The following is a 22,991-nucleotide window of genomic DNA, read 5'->3' on the forward strand; positions in this document are numbered from 1 at the left end:
GATGGCCATGTGTTGAGAATGTGCGATGATGATGATGGTCACTGGTTATGGGTTTAGGATATGTGATTATGGTCACTGGTCATGGGTTGAGGATATGTGATGATGGTTACTGGTCATGGGTTGTGGATGTGTGATGGTCACTGGTCATGGGTTGTGGATGTGTGATGATGATGATGGTCACTGTTCATGGGTTGAGGATGTGTGATAATGGTCACTGGTCATGGGTTGAGGTTGTGGAATGATGATGATGGTAAATGGTCATGGGTTGGGATATGTGGTGATGGTTACTTGTCTTGGGTGTTGGATGTGTGATGATGGTCACTGGTCATGGGTTGATGATTAGTGTGATGGTCATTGGTCATGGGTTGAGGATGTGTGACGATGATGGTCACTGGTCATGGGTTGAGGATGTGTGATGATGATCACTGGTCATAGATTGATGATGTGTGTGACGATGGTCACTGGTCGTGGGTTGAGGATGTGTGATGATGATGATGGCCATGTGTTGAGAATGTGCGATGATGATGATGGTCACTGGTCATGGGTTTAGGATATGTGATGATGGTCACTGGTCATGGGTTGAGGATATGTGATGATGGTCAATGGTCATGGGTTGTGGATGTCTGATGATGATGATGGTCACTGGTCATGGGATGAGGAGGTGTGATGGCGCTCACTGTTCATGGGTTGAGGGTGTGTGTTGGTCTCTGGTCATGGGTTGAGGATGTGTGATGATGATGGTCACTGGTCATGTGTTGTGGAAATGTGATGAAGGCCATGGGTTTAGGATATGTGATGATGGTCACTGGTCATGGGAGGTGTGATGATGGTCAATGGTCGTGGGTTGAGGATGTGTGATGATCACTGGTCATGGGTTGAGGATGTATGATGATGGTCACTGGTCATGGGTTGTGGATGAGTGATGATGATGATGGTCACTGGTCATGGGTTGAGGTGTGAGGATGGTCACTGGTCATGGGTTGAGGATGTGTGATAATCATGGGTTCAGGATATATGATGACGATGATGGTCATTGGTCATGGGTTGAAGATGTGATGATGGTCACTGGTCATGGGTTGAGGATGGGTGATGATGATGATGATGGTCACTGGTCATAGGTTGAGGATGTGTGATGATGGTCACTAGTCATGGGATGAGAATACGCGATGATCATGATCGTCGCTGGTCATGGGTTGAGGATGTGTGATGATGGTCACTGGTCATCGGTTGAGGATGTGTGATGATGACGATGGTCACTGTTCATGGGTTGAGGATATGTGATAATGGTCACTGGTCATGGGTTGAAGATGTGGAATGATGATTATTGTCAATGGTCATGGGTTAGGGTATGTGATGATGGTTACATGTCTTGGGTTGTGGATTTGTGATGATGATCACTGGTCATGGGTTGATGATATGTGTGATAAGGGTCACCGGTCATAGGTTGAGGATATGTGACGATGATGGTCACTGGTCATGGGTTGAGGATGTGTGATGATGATGACTGGTCATAGGTTGATAATGTGTGTGACGATGGTCACTGGTCATGCGTTGAGGATGTGTGATGATGATGATGGTCATGTGTTGAGAATGTGCGATGATGATGATGGTCACTGGTCATGGGTTTAGGATGTGTGATGATGGTCACTGGTCATGGGTTGAGGATGTATGATGATGGTCACTGGTCATGGGTTGAGGAGGTGTGATGATGGTCAATGGTCGTGGGTTGAGGATGTGTGGTGGTCACTCGTCATGGGTTGAGGATGTATGATGATGGTCACTGGTCATGGGTTGAGGAGGTGTGATGATGGTCAATGGTCGTGGGTTGAGGATGTGTGATGGTCACTGGTCATGGGTTGAGGATGTATGATGATGGTCACTGGTCATGGGTTGTGGATGAGTGATGATGATGATGGTCACTGGTCATGGGTTGAGGTGTGAGGATGGTCACTGGTCATGGGTTGAGGATGTGTTATGGTCACTGGTCATGTGTTGAGGATGTGTGATGATTATGATTGTCATTGGTCATGGGTTGTGGATGTGTGATGATGATGGTCTCTGGTAATGGATTGTGGATGTGTGATGATGTTTATGATCACTGGTCATGGGTTGTTGATGTGTGATGATGGTGGTCACTGGTCAAGGGATGTGGATGTGTGATGATCATGGTCACTCGTCATGGGTTGTTGATGTGTGATGATGATGATTGTCATTGGTCATGGGTTTTGGATGTGTGATGATGATGATGGTCTCTGGTAATGGATTGTGGATGTGTGATGATGTTTATGATCACTGGTCATGGTTTGTTAATGTGTGATGATGATGGTCACTGGTCAAGTGATGTGGATGTGTGATGATGATGGTCACTGGTCATGGGTTGTGGATGTATGACGATGATGGTCGCTGGTCATGGGTTGTGGTTGTGTGATGATGGTCACTAGTCATGGGTTCAGGATGCGTGACGCTGGTCACTGGTCATGGGTTGAGGATGTGTGATGATGATGGTCACTGGTCATGTGTTGAGAATGTGTGATGTTGGTCACTGGCCATGGGTTGAAGATGTGTGATGACGATGATAGTCACTGCTCATGGGTGTAGAATGTGTGATGCTGGTCACTGGTCATGGATTGGGGATGTGTGATGATGATGGTCTCTTGTCATGGGTTGAGGAAGTGTGATGATGGTCAATGGTCATTGGTTGAGGATATGTGATGATAATGGTCACTGGTCATGGGTTGTGAATGTGTGATGATGATGACTGTCACTGTCGTAGGTTGTGGATGTGTGATGGTGATGGTCACTGGCCATGGGTTGTGGATATGTGATGATGATGGTTAATGGTCATGGGCTGTTCATGTATGATTTTAGTCACTGGTCATGGGTTGAGGATGCGTGATGATGGTTACTGGTAATGGGTTGAGTATGTGTGATGATGGTCACTGGGCATAGGTTGAGGATGTGTGATGATAATTATCACTGGTCATGTGTTGAGGATGTGTGATGATGGTCACTGGTCATGGGTTGTGGATGTGTGATGATGATGGTCACTGGTCATGGGTTGAGGATGAGATGATGATCACTGGACATGGATTGATGATGTGTGATGATGGTCACTGGTCATGCGTTAAGGATGTGATGATTATCACTGGTGATGGGTTGAGGATGTGTGATGATGATGTTCACTGGCCATGGGTTGAGGATTTTTGATGAGGTCACTGGTCTTGGATTGTGGATGTGATGATGATGTTGGTCACTGGTCATGGGTGGTGGATGTGTGATGATGATGATGGTCACTAGTCATGGGTTGTGGAAGAGTGATGATGGTAATGGTCACTAGTCATGGGTTGAGGATGTGTGATGATGATGATCACTGGTCATGGGTTGTAGATGTGGGATGGTGATGATGATGATGGTCACTAGTCATGGGTTGTGGATGTGTGATGATGATGATGGTCACATGTCATTAGTTGTGGATGTGTGATGATGATGATGATCACTGCACATGGGTTGTGGATGGGTAAAGATGGTCACTGGTCATGGGTTGAGGATGTGTGATGATGATAGTGATTGGTCATGGGGTGAGGTTGTGTGATGCTGGTGACTGTCGTGGGTTGAGGATTTGTGATGATGATGATGATCATTGATCATGGGTTGAGGATGTATGATGATGGTTACTGGTCATGGGTTGAGAATGTAGGATGATGATGGTCACTGGTAATGGGTTGTGGATGTGTGATGATGATAAAGGCCACTGGTCATAGGTTGTTGATGATGTGATGGTGATGATCACTTGTCATTGGTTGTGGATGTGTGATGACGATAATCAATGGCCGTGGGTTGTGGATATGTGATGATAATGGTCGCTGGTCATGGGTTGTCCATGTGTGATGATGGTCACTGGTCATGGGTTGAGGATGTGTGATGATGGTCACTGGTCATAGGTTGAGGATGTGTTATGATGGTCACTCGTCATGGGTTGAAGATATATGATGATGGAAATTACTCATGGGTTTTAGGGTGTGGGATGATGATGATGGTCACTGGTCATGGGTTGAGGATCTGTGATGATGGTCACTGGTCATGGGTTGAGGATCTGTGATGATGGTCACTGTTCATGGTTTGAGGGTGTGTGATAATGATGATGGTCACTTGTTATGGTTTGAGGATGTGAGATGATGGTAACTTGTCATGGGTTGTGGATGTGTGATGATGATTATGGCCACTGGTCATGGGTTGTGGATGAGTGATGAAGATGGTCACTGGTCATGGGTTGTGGATGTGTGATGATGGTCACTGGTCTTGGGTTGGGGATGTGTGATGATGGTCACTGGTCATGGGTTGAGGATGTGTGATGATGGTGATGGCCACTGGTTATGGATGGAGGATATGTGATGATGATGATGGTCACTGGTGATGGATTGAGGATGTATGATGATGATGATGGTCACTGGTCATGTGTTGTGGATGTGTGATGATGATGATGGTCACTTGTCAGGGGTTGAGGATGTGTGATGATGGTCACTGGTAATGGGTTGAGGATAAATGATGATGATGATGGTCACTGGTCATGGGTTGAGGATGTGTGATAATGATGACGGTGACTGGTCATGGGTTTTGAATGTGTGATGATGATGATGGTCACTGATCATGGGTTGTGGATGTGTGATAATGATGAGGTTCACTGCTCATGGGTTGTGGATGTATGATGATAGTCACTGGTCAAGCGTTGTGGATGTGTGATGATGATGATGGTCTCTGGTCATGGGTTAAGGATGTGTGATGATGATGATGATTGTCACTGGTCATGGGTTGTGGATGTGTAATGATGGTCATAGATTGTGGATATGTGATGATGATGATGGTCACTGGTCATGGGTTGTTGATGTCTGATGATGATGATGGTCACTGTTCAAGGGTTGTGGATGTGTGATGAAGGATACTGGTCATGGGTTGAGGATGTGTGATGATGGTTACTGGTCATGGTTTGAGGATGTGTCATGGTGATGATTGTCACTGGTCATGGGTTGATGATTTGAGATAATGGTCACTGGTCTTATATTATGGATGTGATGATGATGGTCACTGGCTATTGGTTTAAGATGGAGGATGTGTGATGATGATGATGGTCACTGGTCAGGGGTTGTGAATGTGTGATGATGATGACTGTCACTGTCATAGGTTGTGGATGTGTGATGGTGATGGTCACTGGTCATGGGTTGTGGACGTGTGATGATGATGGTTAGGTTGTTAATGTGTGATTTTAGTCACTGGTCATGGATTGAGGATGCTTGATGATGGTCACTGGTGATAAGTTGAGTATGTGTGATGATGAGAGTGACAGGTCATGGGTTGAGGATGTGTGATAATAATGGTAACTGGTCATGGGTTGAGGATGTGTGATGATGTCACTGGTCATGGGTTCATGATATATTATGATGATGATGGTCACTGGTCATGGGTTGAGGATGTGTGATGGTCACTGGTCATGGGTTCAGGTTGTGTGATGATGATGATGGTCACTGGCAATGGGTTGTGGATATGTTATGATGATGGTCACTGGTCATGGGTTGTGGATGTCTGATGATGATGATGGTCTTTGGTCATGGGTTCTGGATGTGTGATGATGATGGTCACTGGTCATGGGTGTTGGATGTGTAATTATGATGGTCATTGGTCATTGGTTGTGCATGTGTGATGATGGTCAATAGTCATGGGTTAAAGATGTGATGATGATGACTGGTCATGGGTTGAGGATATGTGATGATGATGGTCACTGGTCATGGGTTGAGGATGTGTGATGTTGTTCACTGGCCATAGGTTGAGGATGTGCGATGATGATGGTCACTGGTCAAGGGTGGAAGATGTCTGATGATGGTCACTGGCCATGGGATGAGCATGTGTGATTATGATGATGGTAACTGGTCATAGGTTGAGGATGTGTGATGATGGACACTGGTCATTGGTTAAGGATGTGTGATGATGATGGTCACTGGTCAGGGGTTGTGGATGTGTGATGATGATGATGGTCACTGGTGATAGGTTGTGGATGTGTGATGGTCACTGGTCATTAGTTGTGGATGTGTGATGATGATGGTCAGTGGTCATATGTTTTTTATGTGTGATTTTAGTCACTGGCCATGAGTTGAGGATGTGTGATGATGGTCACTGGTCATGGGTTGAGTATGTGTGATTATGATGGTCACTGGTCATGGGTTGAGGATGTTTCATGATGGTTACTTGTGAAGGGTTGAGGATTTGTGATGATGATTGTCACTGGTCAGGGGCTGAGGATTTGTGATGATGGTCACTGGTTATGGGTTGTGGATGTGTGATGATGATGATCACTGGTTATGGATTGAGGATGTTTGATGATGATGATGGTGACTGGTCATGGGTTTTGAATGTGTGATGATGATGATGGTCACTGATCATGGGTTGTGGATGTGTGATAATGATGAGGTTCACTGCTCATGGGTTGTGGATGTATGATGATAGTCACTGGTCAAGGGTTGTGGATGTGTGATGATGATGATGGTCACTGGTCATGGGTTAAGGATGTGTGATGATGATGATGATTGTCACTGGTCATGGGTTGTGGATGTGTAATGATGGTCATAGATTGTGGATATGTGATGATGATGATGGTCACTGGTCATGGGTTGTTGATGTCTGATGATGATGATGGTCACTGTTCAAGGGTTGTGGATGTGTGATGAAGGATACTGGTCATGGGTTGAGGATGTGTGATGATGGTTACTGGTCATGGTTTGAGGATGTGTCATGGTGATGATTGTCACTGGTCATGGGTTGATGATTTGAGATAATGGTCACTGGTCTTATATTATGGATGTGATGATGATGGTCACTGGCTATTGGTTTAAGATGGAGGATGTGTGATGATGATGATGGTCACTGGTCAGGGGTTGTGAATGTGTGATGATGATGACTGTCACTGTCATAGGTTGTGGATGTGTGATGGTGATGGTCACTGGTCATGGGTTGTGGACGTGTGATGATGATGGTTAGGTTGTTAATGTGTGATTTTAGTCACTGGTCATGGATTGAGGATGCTTGATGATGGTCACTGGTGATAAGTTGAGTATGTGTGATGATGAGAGTGACAGGTCATGGGTTGAGGATGTGTGATAATAATGGTAACTGGTCATGGGTTGAGGATGTGTGATGATGTCACTGGTCATGGGTTCATGATATATTATGATGATGATGGTCACTGGTCATGGGTTCAGGATGTGTGATGGTCACTGGTCATGGGTTCAGGTTGTGTGATGATGATGATGGTCACTGGCAATGGGTTGTGGATATGTTATGATGATGGTCACTGGTCATGGGTTGTGGATGTCTGATGATGATGATGGTCTTTGGTCATGGGTTCTGGATGTGTGATGATGATGGTCACTGGTCATGGGTGTTGGATGTGTAATTATGATGGTCATTGGTCATTGGTTGTGCATGTGTGATGATGGTCAATAGTCATGGGTTAAAGATGTGATGATGATGACTGGTCATGGGTTGAGGATATGTGATGATGATGGTCACTGGTCATGGGTTGAGGATGTGTGATGTTGTTCACTGGCCATAGGTTGAGGATGTGCGATGATGATGGTCACTGGTCAAGGGTGGAAGATGTCTGATGATGGTCACTGGCCATGGGATGAGCATGTGTGATTATGATGATGGTAACTGGTCATAGGTTGAGGATGTGTGATGATGGACACTGGTCATTGGTTAAGGATGTGTGATGATGATGGTCACTGGTCAGGGGTTGTGGATGTGTGATGATGATGATGGTCACTGGTGATAGGTTGTGGATGTGTGATGGTCACTGGTCATTAGTTGTGGATGTGTGATGATGATGGTCAGTGGTCATATGTTTTTTATGTGTGATTTTAGTCACTGGCCATGAGTTGAGGATGTGTGATGATGGTCACTGGTCATGGGTTGAGTATGTGTGATTATGATGGTCACTGGTCATGGGTTGAGGATGTTTCATGATGGTTACTTGTGAAGGGTTGAGGATTTGTGATGATGATTGTCACTGGTCAGGGGCTGAGGATTTGTGATGATGGTCACTGGTTATGGGTTGTGGATGTGTGATGATGATGATCACTGGTTATGGATTGAGGATGTTTGATGATGATGATGGTGACTGGTCATGGGTTTTGAATGTGTGATGATGATGATGGTCACTGATCATGGGTTGTGGATGTGTGATAATGATGAGGTTCACTGCTCATGGGTTGTGGATGTATGATGATAGTCACTGGTCAAGGGTTGTGGATGTGTGATGATGATGATGGTCACTGGTCATGGGTTAAGGATGTGTGATGATGATGATGATTGTCACTGGTCATGGGTTGTGGATGTGTAATGATGGTCATAGATTGTGGATATGTGATGATGATGATGGTCACTGGTCATGGGTTGTTGATGTCTGATGATGATGATGGTCACTGTTCAAGGGTTGTGGATGTGTGATGAAGGATACTGGTCATGGGTTGAGGATGTGTGATGATGGTTACTGGTCATGGTTTGAGGATGTGTCATGGTGATGATTGTCACTGGTCATGGGTTGATGATTTGAGATAATGGTCACTGGTCTTATATTATGGATGTGATGATGATGGTCACTGGCTATTGGTTTAAGATGGAGGATGTGTGATGATGATGATGGTCACTGGTCAGGGGTTGTGAATGTGTGATGATGATGACTGTCACTGTCATAGGTTGTGGATGTGTGATGGTGATGGTCACTGGTCATGGGTTGTGGACGTGTGATGATGATGGTTAGGTTGTTAATGTGTGATTTTAGTCACTGGTCATGGATTGAGGATGCTTGATGATGGTCACTGGTGATAAGTTGAGTATGTGTGATGATGAGAGTGACAGGTCATGGGTTGAGGATGTGTGATAATAATGGTAACTGGTCATGGGTTGAGGATGTGTGATGATGTCACTGGTCATGGGTTCATGATATATTATGATGATGATGGTCACTGGTCATGGGTTGAGGATGTGTGATGGTCACTGGTCATGGGTTCAGGTTGTGTGATGATGATGATGGTCACTGGCAATGGGTTGTGGATATGTTATGATGATGGTCACTGGTCATGGGTTGTGGATGTCTGATGATGATGATGGTCTTTGGTCATGGGTTCTGGATGTGTGATGATGATGGTCACTGGTCATGGGTGTTGGATGTGTAATTATGATGGTCATTGGTCATTGGTTGTGCATGTGTGATGATGGTCAATAGTCATGGGTTAAAGATGTGATGATGATGACTGGTCATGGGTTGAGGATATGTGATGATGATGGTCACTGGTCATGGGTTGAGGATGTGTGATGTTGTTCACTGGCCATAGGTTGAGGATGTGCGATGATGATGGTCACTGGTCAAGGGTGGAAGATGTCTGATGATGGTCACTGGCCATGGGATGAGCATGTGTGATTATGATGATGGTAACTGGTCATAGGTTGAGGATGTGTGATGATGGACACTGGTCATTGGTTAAGGATGTGTGATGATGATGGTCACTGGTCAGGGGTTGTGGATGTGTGATGATGATGATGGTCACTGGTGATAGGTTGTGGATGTGTGATGGTCACTGGTCATTAGTTGTGGATGTGTGATGATGATGGTCAGTGGTCATATGTTTTTTATGTGTGATTTTAGTCACTGGCCATGAGTTGAGGATGTGTGATGATGGTCACTGGTCATGGGTTGAGTATGTGTGATTATGATGGTCACTGGTCATGGGTTGAGGATGTTTCATGATGGTTACTTGTGAAGGGTTGAGGATTTGTGATGATGATTGTCACTGGTCAGGGGCTGAGGATTTGTGATGATGGTCACTGGTTATGGGTTGTGGATGTGTGATGATGATGATCACTGGTTATGGATTGAGGATGTTTGATGATGATGATGGTGACTGGTCATGGGTTTTGAATGTGTGATGATGATGATGGTCACTGATCATGGGTTGTGGATGTGTGATAATGATGAGGTTCACTGCTCATGGGTTGTGGATGTATGATGATAGTCACTGGTCAAGGGTTGTGGATGTGTGATGATGATGATGGTCACTGGTCATGGGTTAAGGATGTGTGATGATGATGATGATTGTCACTGGTCATGGGTTGTGGATGTGTAATGATGGTCATAGATTGTGGATATGTGATGATGATGATGGTCACTGGTCATGGGTTGTTGATGTCTGATGATGATGATGGTCACTGTTCAAGGGTTGTGGATGTGTGATGAAGGATACTGGTCATGGGTTGAGGATGTGTGATGATGGTTACTGGTCATGGTTTGAGGATGTGTCATGGTGATGATTGTCACTGGTCATGGGTTGATGATTTGAGATAATGGTCACTGGTCTTATATTATGGATGTGATGATGATGGTCACTGGCTATTGGTTTAAGATGGAGGATGTGTGATGATGATGATGGTCACTGGTCAGGGGTTGTGAATGTGTGATGATGATGACTGTCACTGTCATAGGTTGTGGATGTGTGATGGTGATGGTCACTGGTCATGGGTTGTGGACGTGTGATGATGATGGTTAGGTTGTTAATGTGTGATTTTAGTCACTGGTCATGGATTGAGGATGCTTGATGATGGTCACTGGTGATAAGTTGAGTATGTGTGATGATGAGAGTGACAGGTCATGGGTTGAGGATGTGTGATAATAATGGTAACTGGTCATGGGTTGAGGATGTGTGATGATGTCACTGGTCATGGGTTCATGATATATTATGATGATGATGGTCACTGGTCATGGGTTCAGGATGTGTGATGGTCACTGGTCATGGGTTCAGGTTGTGTGATGATGATGATGGTCACTGGCAATGGGTTGTGGATATGTTATGATGATGGTCACTGGTCATGGGTTGTGGATGTCTGATGATGATGATGGTCTTTGGTCATGGGTTCTGGATGTGTGATGATGATGGTCACTGGTCATGGGTGTTGGATGTGTAATTATGATGGTCATTGGTCATTGGTTGTGCATGTGTGATGATGGTCAATAGTCATGGGTTAAAGATGTGATGATGATGACTGGTCATGGGTTGAGGATATGTGATGATGATGGTCACTGGTCATGGGTTGAGGATGTGTGATGTTGTTCACTGGCCATAGGTTGAGGATGTGCGATGATGATGGTCACTGGTCAAGGGTGGAAGATGTCTGATGATGGTCACTGGCCATGGGATGAGCATGTGTGATTATGATGATGGTAACTGGTCATAGGTTGAGGATGTGTGATGATGGACACTGGTCATTGGTTAAGGATGTGTGATGATGATGGTCACTGGTCAGGGGTTGTGGATGTGTGATGATGATGATGGTCACTGGTGATAGGTTGTGGATGTGTGATGGTCACTGGTCATTAGTTGTGGATGTGTGATGATGATGGTCAGTGGTCATATGTTTTTTATGTGTGATTTTAGTCACTGGCCATGAGTTGAGGATGTGTGATGATGGTCACTGGTCATGGGTTGAGTATGTGTGATTATGATGGTCACTGGTCATGGGTTGAGGATGTTTCATGATGGTTACTTGTGAAGGGTTGAGGATTTGTGATGATGATTGTCACTGGTCAGGGGCTGAGGATTTGTGATGATGGTCACTGGTTATGGGTTGTGGATGTGTGATGATGATGATCACTGGTTATGGATTGAGGATGTTTGATGATGATGATGGTGACTGGTCATGGGTTTTGAATGTGTGATGATGATGATGGTCACTGATCATGGGTTGTGGATGTGTGATAATGATGAGGTTCACTGCTCATGGGTTGTGGATGTATGATGATAGTCACTGGTCAAGGGTTGTGGATGTGTGATGATGATGATGGTCACTGGTCATGGGTTAAGGATGTGTGATGATGATGATGATTGTCACTGGTCATGGGTTGTGGATGTGTAATGATGGTCATAGATTGTGGATATGTGATGATGATGATGGTCACTGGTCATGGGTTGTTGATGTCTGATGATGATGATGGTCACTGTTCAAGGGTTGTGGATGTGTGATGAAGGATACTGGTCATGGGTTGAGGATGTGTGATGATGGTTACTGGTCATGGTTTGAGGATGTGTCATGGTGATGATTGTCACTGGTCATGGGTTGATGATTTGAGATAATGGTCACTGGTCTTATATTATGGATGTGATGATGATGGTCACTGGCTATTGGTTTAAGATGGAGGATGTGTGATGATGATGATGGTCACTGGTCAGGGGTTGTGAATGTGTGATGATGATGACTGTCACTGTCATAGGTTGTGGATGTGTGATGGTGATGGTCACTGGTCATGGGTTGTGGACGTGTGATGATGATGGTTAGGTTGTTAATGTGTGATTTTAGTCACTGGTCATGGATTGAGGATGCTTGATGATGGTCACTGGTGATAAGTTGAGTATGTGTGATGATGAGAGTGACAGGTCATGGGTTGAGGATGTGTGATAATAATGGTAACTGGTCATGGGTTGAGGATGTGTGATGATGTCACTGGTCATGGGTTCATGATATATTATGATGATGATGGTCACTGGTCATGGGTTCAGGATGTGTGATGGTCACTGGTCATGGGTTCAGGTTGTGTGATGATGATGATGGTCACTGGCAATGGGTTGTGGATATGTTATGATGATGGTCACTGGTCATGGGTTGTGGATGTCTGATGATGATGATGGTCTTTGGTCATGGGTTCTGGATGTGTGATGATGATGGTCACTGGTCATGGGTGTTGGATGTGTAATTATGATGGTCATTGGTCATTGGTTGTGCATGTGTGATGATGGTCAATAGTCATGGGTTAAAGATGTGATGATGATGACTGGTCATGGGTTGAGGATATGTGATGATGATGGTCACTGGTCATGGGTTGAGGATGTGTGATGTTGTTCACTGGCCATAGGTTGAGGATGTGCGATGATGATGGTCACTGGTCAAGGGTGGAAGATGTCTGATGATGGTCACTGGCCATGGGATGAGCATGTGTGATTATGATGATGGTAACTGGTCATAGGTTGAGGATGTGTGATGATGGACACTGGTCATTGGTTAAGGATGTGTGATGATGATGGTCACTGGTCAGGGGTTGTGGATGTGTGATGATGATGATGGTCACTGGTGATAGGTTGTGGATGTGTGATGGTCACTGGTCATTAGTTGTGGATGTGTGATGATGATGGTCAGTGGTCATATGTTTTTTATGTGTGATTTTAGTCACTGGCCATGAGTTGAGGATGTGTGATGATGGTCACTGGTCATGGGTTGAGTATGTGTGATTATGATGGTCACTGGTCATGGGTTGAGGATGTTTCATGATGGTTACTTGTGAAGGGTTGAGGATTTGTGATGATGATTGTCACTGGTCAGGGGCTGAGGATTTGTGATGATGGTCACTGGTTATGGGTTGTGGATGTGTGATGATGATGATCACTGGTTATGGATTGAGGATGTTTGATGATGATGATGGTGACTGGTCATGGGTTTTGAATGTGTGATGATGATGATGGTCACTGATCATGGGTTGTGGATGTGTGATAATGATGAGGTTCACTGCTCATGGGTTGTGGATGTATGATGATAGTCACTGGTCAAGGGTTGTGGATGTGTGATGATGATGATGGTCACTGGTCATGGGTTAAGGATGTGTGATGATGATGATGATTGTCACTGGTCATGGGTTGTGGATGTGTAATGATGGTCATAGATTGTGGATATGTGATGATGATGATGGTCACTGGTCATGGGTTGTTGATGTCTGATGATGATGATGGTCACTGTTCAAGGGTTGTGGATGTGTGATGAAGGATACTGGTCATGGGTTGAGGATGTGTGATGATGGTTACTGGTCATGGTTTGAGGATGTGTCATGGTGATGATTGTCACTGGTCATGGGTTGATGATTTGAGATAATGGTCACTGGTCTTATATTATGGATGTGATGATGATGGTCACTGGCTATTGGTTTAAGATGGAGGATGTGTGATGATGATGATGGTCACTGGTCAGGGGTTGTGAATGTGTGATGATGATGACTGTCACTGTCATAGGTTGTGGATGTGTGATGGTGATGGTCACTGGTCATGGGTTGTGGACGTGTGATGATGATGGTTAGGTTGTTAATGTGTGATTTTAGTCACTGGTCATGGATTGAGGATGCTTGATGATGGTCACTGGTGATAAGTTGAGTATGTGTGATGATGAGAGTGACAGGTCATGGGTTGAGGATGTGTGATAATAATGGTAACTGGTCATGGGTTGAGGATGTGTGATGATGTCACTGGTCATGGGTTCATGATATATTATGATGATGATGGTCACTGGTCATGGGTTCAGGATGTGTGATGGTCACTGGTCATGGGTTCAGGTTGTGTGATGATGATGATGGTCACTGGCAATGGGTTGTGGATATGTTATGATGATGGTCACTGGTCATGGGTTGTGGATGTCTGATGATGATGATGGTCTTTGGTCATGGGTTCTGGATGTGTGATGATGATGGTCACTGGTCATGGGTGTTGGATGTGTAATTATGATGGTCATTGGTCATTGGTTGTGCATGTGTGATGATGGTCAATAGTCATGGGTTAAAGATGTGATGATGATGACTGGTCATGGGTTGAGGATATGTGATGATGATGGTCACTGGTCATGGGTTGAGGATGTGTGATGTTGTTCACTGGCCATAGGTTGAGGATGTGCGATGATGATGGTCACTGGTCAAGGGTGGAAGATGTCTGATGATGGTCACTGGCCATGGGATGAGCATGTGTGATTATGATGATGGTAACTGGTCATAGGTTGAGGATGTGTGATGATGGACACTGGTCATTGGTTAAGGATGTGTGATGATGATGGTCACTGGTCAGGGGTTGTGGATGTGTGATGATGATGATGGTCACTGGTGATAGGTTGTGGATGTGTGATGGTCACTGGTCATTAGTTGTGGATGTGTGATGATGATGGTCAGTGGTCATATGTTTTTTATGTGTGATTTTAGTCACTGGCCATGAGTTGAGGATGTGTGATGATGGTCACTGGTCATGGGTTGAGTATGTGTGATTATGATGGTCACTGGTCATGGGTTGAGGATGTTTCATGATGGTTACTTGTGAAGGGTTGAGGATTTGTGATGATGATTGTCACTGGTCAGGGGCTGAGGATTTGTGATGATGGTCACTGGTTATGGTTGTGGATGTGTGAGATGATGATCACTGTTATGGATGGAGGATGTTGATGATGATGATGGTGACTGGTCATGGGTTTGAGATGTGTGATGATGATGATGGTCACTGATCATGTTGTGGATGTGTGATAATGATGAGGTTCCCTGCTCATGGGTTGTGGATGTATGATGATAGTCACTGGTCAAGGGTTGTGGATGTGTGATGATGATGATTGTCACTGGTCATGGGTTGTGGATGTGTAATGATGGTCATAGATTGTGGATATGTGATGATGATGATGGTCACTGGTCATGGGTTGTTGATGTCTGATGATGATGATGGTCACTGTTCAAGGGTTGTGGATGTGTGATGAAGGATACTGGTCATGGGTTGAGGATGTGTGATGATGGTTACTGGTCATGGTTTGAGGATGTGTCATGGTGATGATTGTCACTGGTCATGGGTTGATGATTTGAGATAATGGTCACTGGTCTTATATTATGGATGTGATGATGATGGTCACTGGCTATTGGTTTAAGATGGAGGATGTGTGATGATGATGATGGTCACTGGTCAGGGGTTGTGAATGTGTGATGATGATGACTGTCACTGTCATAGGTTGTGGATGTGTGATGGTGATGGTCACTGGTCATGGGTTGTGGACGTGTGATGATGATGGTTAGGTTGTTAATGTGTGATTTTAGTCACTGGTCATGGATTGAGGATGCTTGATGATGGTCACTGGTGATAAGTTGAGTATGTGTGATGATGAGAGTGACAGGTCATGGGTTGAGGATGTGTGATAATAATGGTAACTGGTCATGGGTTGAGGATGTGTGATGATGTCACTGGTCATGGGTTCATGATATATTATGATGATGATGGTCACTGGTCATGGGTTGCAGGATGTGTGATGGTCACTGGTCATGGGTTCAGGTTGTGTGATGATGATGATGGTCACTGGCAATGGGTTGTGGATATGTTATGATGATGGTCACTGGTCATGGGTTGTGGATGTCTGATGATGATGATGGTCTTTGGTCATGGGTTCTGGATGTGTGATGATGATGGTCACTGGTCATGGGTGTTGGATGTGTAATTATGATGGTCATTGGTCATTGGTTGTGCATGTGTGATGATGGTCAATAGTCATGGGTTAAAGATGTGATGATGATGACTGGTCATGGGTTGAGGATATGTGATGATGATGGTCACTGGTCATGGGTTGAGGATGTGTGATGTTGTTCACTGGCCATAGGTTGAGGATGTGCGATGATGATGGTCACTGGTCAAGGGTGGAAGATGTCTGATGATGGTCACTGGCCATGGGATGAGCATGTGTGATTATGATGATGGTAACTGGTCATAGGTTGAGGATGTGTGATGATGGACACTGGTCATTGGTTAAGGATGTGTGATGATGATGGTCACTGGTCAGGGGTTGTGGATGTGTGATGATGATGATGGTCACTGGTGATAGGTTGTGGATGTGTGATGGTCACTGGTCATTAGTTGTGGATGTGTGATGATGATGGTCAGTGGTCATATGTTTTTTATGTGTGATTTTAGTCACTGGCCATGAGTTGAGGATGTGTGATGATGGTCATGGTCATGGGTTGAGATGTGGATATGATGGTCACTGGTCATGGGTTGAGTATGTGTGATGATTGTCACTGGTCATGAGTTGAGGATGTGTGATGATTGTCACTGGTCAAGGGTTGAGGATGTGTGATGATGGTCACTGGTTCATGGGTTGTGGATGTGTGATGATGATGTCACTGGTCATGGGTTGAGGATGTGTGATGATATGGTCACTGGTCATGGTTGAGATGTGTGATGATGATGATGGTCACTGTCATGGGTTGTGGATGTGTGATGATGGTCACTGGTCATGGTTGGGATTGTGATTGATGTTCACTGGTCATGGGTTGAATGTGTGATATGATGGTTCATGGTCATGGTTTTTGTGATGGTCATGATAGATGTGATGATGTCACTGGTCATGGGTTGAGGTATGTGTGATGATGATGGTCACTGCATGGGTTGAGGTTGTGATGATGATGTCACTGGTCATGGTTGAGAATTGTGATGATGGTCATGGTCATGGTTGAGGATGTGTGATGATGTCACTGGTCATGGGTGGGATTGTGATGATGGTCACTGGTCATGGTTGAGGATGTTGATGATGGTCATGGTCAGGGTGTGAGATGGTGATGTATTATGGTCATGGTTGGTTGTGTGTGTGATGGTCACTGGTCATGGGTTGGATGTGGTGATATGGTTAGTGGTATGTTGTCATGGGTTGAGGATTTTGATGTATTGTCATGGTTGTTATTGTGATTTTGTCACTGGTCATGGGTTGAGATTGATGATGGTCACTGTCATGGGTTTGAATATGTGTGATGATGATGTCACTGGTCATGGGTTGAGGATGTGTGATATGGTCACTGGTCATGGGTTGGAATGTGTGATGATGGTCATGGTCATGGTTGGATGAGTGATGATTGTCACTGTCATGGGTTGGATTGTGATGATGTGATGGTCATGGGTTGAGGATTGGATGATGTTCACTGGTCATGGGTTAAGGATGTGATGATGGTCACTGGTCATGGGTTGATATGCGTGATGATGATGGTCACTGGTCATGGGTTAAGGATGTGAGATGAGGTCACTTGTCTTGGATTGTGGATGTGATGATTATGTTGGTCACTGGTCATGGGTTGTGGATGTGTGCTGATGATGATGGTCACTGGTCATGGGTTTTGGAAGAGTGATGATGGTAATGGTAACTGGTCAAGGGTTGAGGATGTGTGATGATGATGGTCCCTAGTCATGGGTTGTGGATGTGGGACGATGATGATGATGATGGTCACTGGTCATGGTTTGTGGATGTGTGATGATGATGATGGCCACAGCTCATGGGTTGTGGATGTGTGATGATGATCGTCACAGGTCATGGGTTGTTCATATGTGATGATGGTCACTGGTCATGAGTTGCAGATGTGTGAGAATGATGGTAACTGGTCATGGGTTGTGGATGTATGATAATGATGGTGGTCACTGGACATTGGTTGTGGATGTCTGATGATGGTCACAGGTCATGGGTTGAGGATGTGTGATGATGATAATGGTCATTGGTGATGGGTTGAGGATGTGTGATGGTCATAGCCACTGGGCATGGGTTGAGGATGTGTGATGATAATCACTGTCATGGATTGAGAATGTATGATGATGATGATGGTCACTGGTCATGGGTGATGGATGTTTGATGATGATGATGGTCGCTGGTAATGGGTTGAGGATGTGTGAAGATGATAGTAACTGGCCATGGGTTGAGTATGTGTGATAATGATAGTCACTGGTCATGGGTTGAGGATATATGATGACGATGATGGTCACCGGTCATTGGTTGATGATATGTGATGATGATGATGGTCACTAGTCATGGGTTGAGGATGTGTGATGGTCACCGATGTGACGATGATGGTCACCGGTCATTGGTTGATGATATGTGATGATGATGATGGTCAATAGTCATGGGTTGAGGATGTGTGATGATGATGATGGTCCTTGGTCATGAGTAGATGTATGATTCTGGTCACTGGTCATGCGATGAGGATGTTTGATGATGATGGTCATTGGTCATGGGTTATGGATGTGTGATGATGGTGATGGTCACTGGTCATGGGTTGTGGATGTGTGATGATGATAGAAACTGGTCATATGTTGTGGAAGTATGATGATGATGATATTGGTCACTGGTCATGGGTTGTGGATGTGTGATGAGGATGATGGTCACTAGTCATGGGTGGTGGATGTCTGATGATGATGATGATGGCGACTGGTCATGGGTTTTGTGAATGTGTGATGATGGTGATGGTCACTGGTCATGGGTTGAGGATTTGTGATGATGATGATGGTCACTGGTCATGGTTTGTGTATGTGTGATGATGATGGTCACTGGTCTTGGGTTGTGTATGTGTGATGATGATGGTCACTGGTCATGGGTTGTGTATGTGTGATGATGATAATGGTCACTGGTCATGGTTTGAGGATGTGTGGTGATGATGATTATCAATGGTCATGGGTTTTGGATGTGTGATGAAGGTCACTGGTCATGGGTTCAAGATATGTGAAGATGATGATGGTCATTGGTCATGGGTTGATGATGTGATGTTTGTCACAAGTCATAGGTTGAGGATGTGTGATGATGATGGTCATTGGTAATGGGTTATGGATGCGTGATGATGAAGGTCACTGGTCATAGGGTGTGGATGTGTGGTGGTGATGGTAATTGGTCAAGGGTTGTGGATGTGTGATGATGATGGTCACTGGTCATGGGTTTTGGATTTGTGATGATGATCGTCACAGGTCATGGGTTGTTCATGTGTGATGATGGTCACTGGTCATGAGTTGTAGATGTGTGAGAATGATGGTAACTGGTCATGGGTTGTGGATGTATGATGATGATGGTGGTCACTGGACATTGGTTGTGGATGTCTGATGATGGTCATTGGTCATGGTATGAGGATGTGTGATGATGGGCACTGGCCATGGGTTGAGGATATGTGATGATGATGGTCGCTTGTCATGGGTTGCGGATGTGATGATTGTCACTGGTCATGGGTTGAGGATATGTGATGACAATGATGGTCACTGGTCATGGGTTGAGGATACGTGATGATGATGATGGTCACTGGTCATGGGTTGAGGATGTGTGATGATGGTCACTTGTCATGGGTTAAAGATGTGATGATGGTCACTGGTCATGGGTTGATATGCGTGATGATGATGGTCACTGGTCATGGGTTCAGGATGTGAGATGAGGTCACTGGTCTTGGATTGTGGATGTGATGATTATGTTGGTCACTGGTCATGGGTTGTGGATGTGTGATGATGATGATGGTCACTGGTCATGGGTTTTGGAAGAGTGATGATGATAACGGTCACTGGTCAAGGGTTGAAGATGTGTGATGATAATAGTCCCTGGTCGTGGGTTGTGGATGTGGGACGATGATGATGATGTTCATTGGTCATGGTTTGTGGATGTGTGATGATCATGATGGTCACAGGTCATGGGTTGTGGATGTGTGATAATGATGATGGTCATTGGTCATGGGATGAGGATGTGTGATGATCATTGCCACTGGTCATGGGTTGAGGATGTGTGATGATAATCACTGTCATGGGTTGAGAATGTATGATGATGATGATGGTCACTGGTCATGGGTGGTGGATGTTTGATGATGCTGATGGTCACTGGTAATGGGTTGAGGATATGTGATGATGATAGTCACTGGCCATGGGTTGAGGATATGATGTTTGTCACTGGTCATGGGTTGAGGATATGTGAAGACGATGATGGTCACTGGTCATTGGTTGAGGATATGTGATGACGATGATGGTCACTAGTCATGGGTTGAGGATGTGTGATGATGATGATGGTCCTTGGTCATGAGTAGATGTGAAATTATGGTCACTGGTCATCGGATGAGGATGTTTGATGATGACGGTCATTGGTCATGGGTTTTGGATGTATAATGATGATGGTCACTGGTCATGGGTTATGGATGTGTGATGCTGGTGATGTTCACTGGTCATGGGTTGTGGATGTGTGATGATGATGATGGTCATTGGTCATGGGTTGATGATGTGATGTTGGTCACTAGTCATGGGTTGAGGATGTGTGATGATGATGGTCACTGGTCATGGGTTGAGGATGTGTGATGAAGATGGTCACTGGTCATGGGTTATGGATGCGTGATGATGAAGGTCACTGGTCATAGGTTGTGGCTGTGTGGTGGTGATGGTAACTGGTCAAGGGTTGTGGATGTGTGATGATGATGGTCACTGGTCATGGGTTTTGGATTTGTGATGATGATCGTCACAGGTCATGGGTTGTTCATGTGTGATGATGGTCACTGGTCATGAGTTGTAGATGTGTGAGAATGATGGTAACTGGTCATAAGTTGTGGATGTTTGATGATGATGGTGTTCACTGGACATTGGTTGTGGATGTCTGATGATGGTCATTGGTCATGGTAGGAGGATGTGTGATGGTGGGCACTGGCTATGGGTTGAGGATGTGTGATGATGATGATGGTCATTTGTCATGGGTTGAGGATGTGATGATTGTCACTGGTCATGGGTTGAGGATATGTGATGACGATGATGGTCACTGGTCATGGGTTGAGGATACGTGATGATGATGATGGTCACTGGCCATGGGTTGAGGATGTGTGATGATGTTCACTAGTCATGGGTTGAGGATATGTGATGATGATGATGGTCACTGGTCATTGGTAGACGATGTGTGATTATGGTCACTGGTCATGGGTTGAGGATGTCTGATGATGATGGTCACTGGTCATGGGATGTGGATGTACGATGATGATGGTCACTGGTCATGAGTTGTGGATGTGTGACGATGGTGATGGTCACTGGCCATGGGTTGAGGATGTGTGATGATGATGGTCACTGGTCATATGTTGTGGATGTGTGATGATGATGATGATGGTCACTGGTCATGAGTTGGGGATGTGTGATGAGGATGATGGTCACTGGTCATGGGTGGTGAATGTCTGGTGAAGATGATGGTGACTGGTCATGGGTTGTGGATGTGTGATAATGGTGATGACTACTGGTCATGGGTTGACGATTTGTGAAGATGATGATGGTCACTGATCATTGGCTGTGGATGGGAGATGATGATGATGATGATGGTTACTCTTCATGGGCTGTTGATGTGTGATGATGATGATGGTAAGTGGTCATGGGTTGTTGATGTGTGATGATGATGGTCAATGGTCATGCGTTTTGGATGTGTGATGATGATGGTTACTGGTCATGGGTTGTGGATGTGTGGTTATGATGATGGTCACCGGTCATTTCTTGTGGATGTGTGATGGTCACTGGTTATGGGTTCAGGATATGTGATGATGATGGTCATTGGTCATGCGTTGAAATTGTGATGATTGTGTCTGGTCATGGGTTGAGGATGTGTGATGATGATGATGGTCACTGGTCATGAGTTGAGGATGTGTGATGATGATGATGGTCACTGGTCATGTGTTGGGGTTGTGGATGTGTGATGATGATGATGGTCGCTGGGCTTGGGTTTTGGATGTGTGATGATGGTCACCGGTCATGAGTACAGGATATGTGGTGATGATGATGGTCATTGGTCATGGGTTGAGGATATGTGATGATGGTCACTGGTCACGGGTTCAGGAGTTTTAATGACGATGATGGTCACTAGTCAAGGGTAGAGGATGTGTGATGATGGTCACTCGTCTTGGGTTGAGGATGTGTGATGATGGTCACGGGTCATGGGTTGAGAATGTGTGATGATGATGATGGTCACTGGTCCTGTGATGATATGTGATGATGGTCACTGGTCATGGGTTGAGGATGTGTGATGAAGATGATGGTCACTTATCATTGGTTAAGGATGTGTGATGATGGTCACTGGTCATGGGTTGAGGATGTGTGATGATGGTCACTGGTCATGGGTTGAGGATGTATGATGATGATGATGGTCACTGGCCATGGGTTGAGGATATGTGATGATAGTCACTCGTCATCAGTCGAGGATGTGTGAAAATGATGGTCACTGGTCATAGGTTAGAGATGTGTCATGATGGTCAATGGTCATGGAATGATGATGTGTGATGATGATGATGGTCACTGGTCATGGGTTGAGGATGTGTGATGGTCACTGGTCATGGGTTGAGGATGTGTGATGAAGATAATCTTCACTGGTCATGTGTTGAGGATGTGTGA

Source organism: Panulirus ornatus, chromosome 50, assembly GCF_036320965.1.
Source record: "Panulirus ornatus isolate Po-2019 chromosome 50, ASM3632096v1, whole genome shotgun sequence".
Taxonomy (NCBI): domain Eukaryota; kingdom Metazoa; phylum Arthropoda; class Malacostraca; order Decapoda; family Palinuridae; genus Panulirus; species Panulirus ornatus.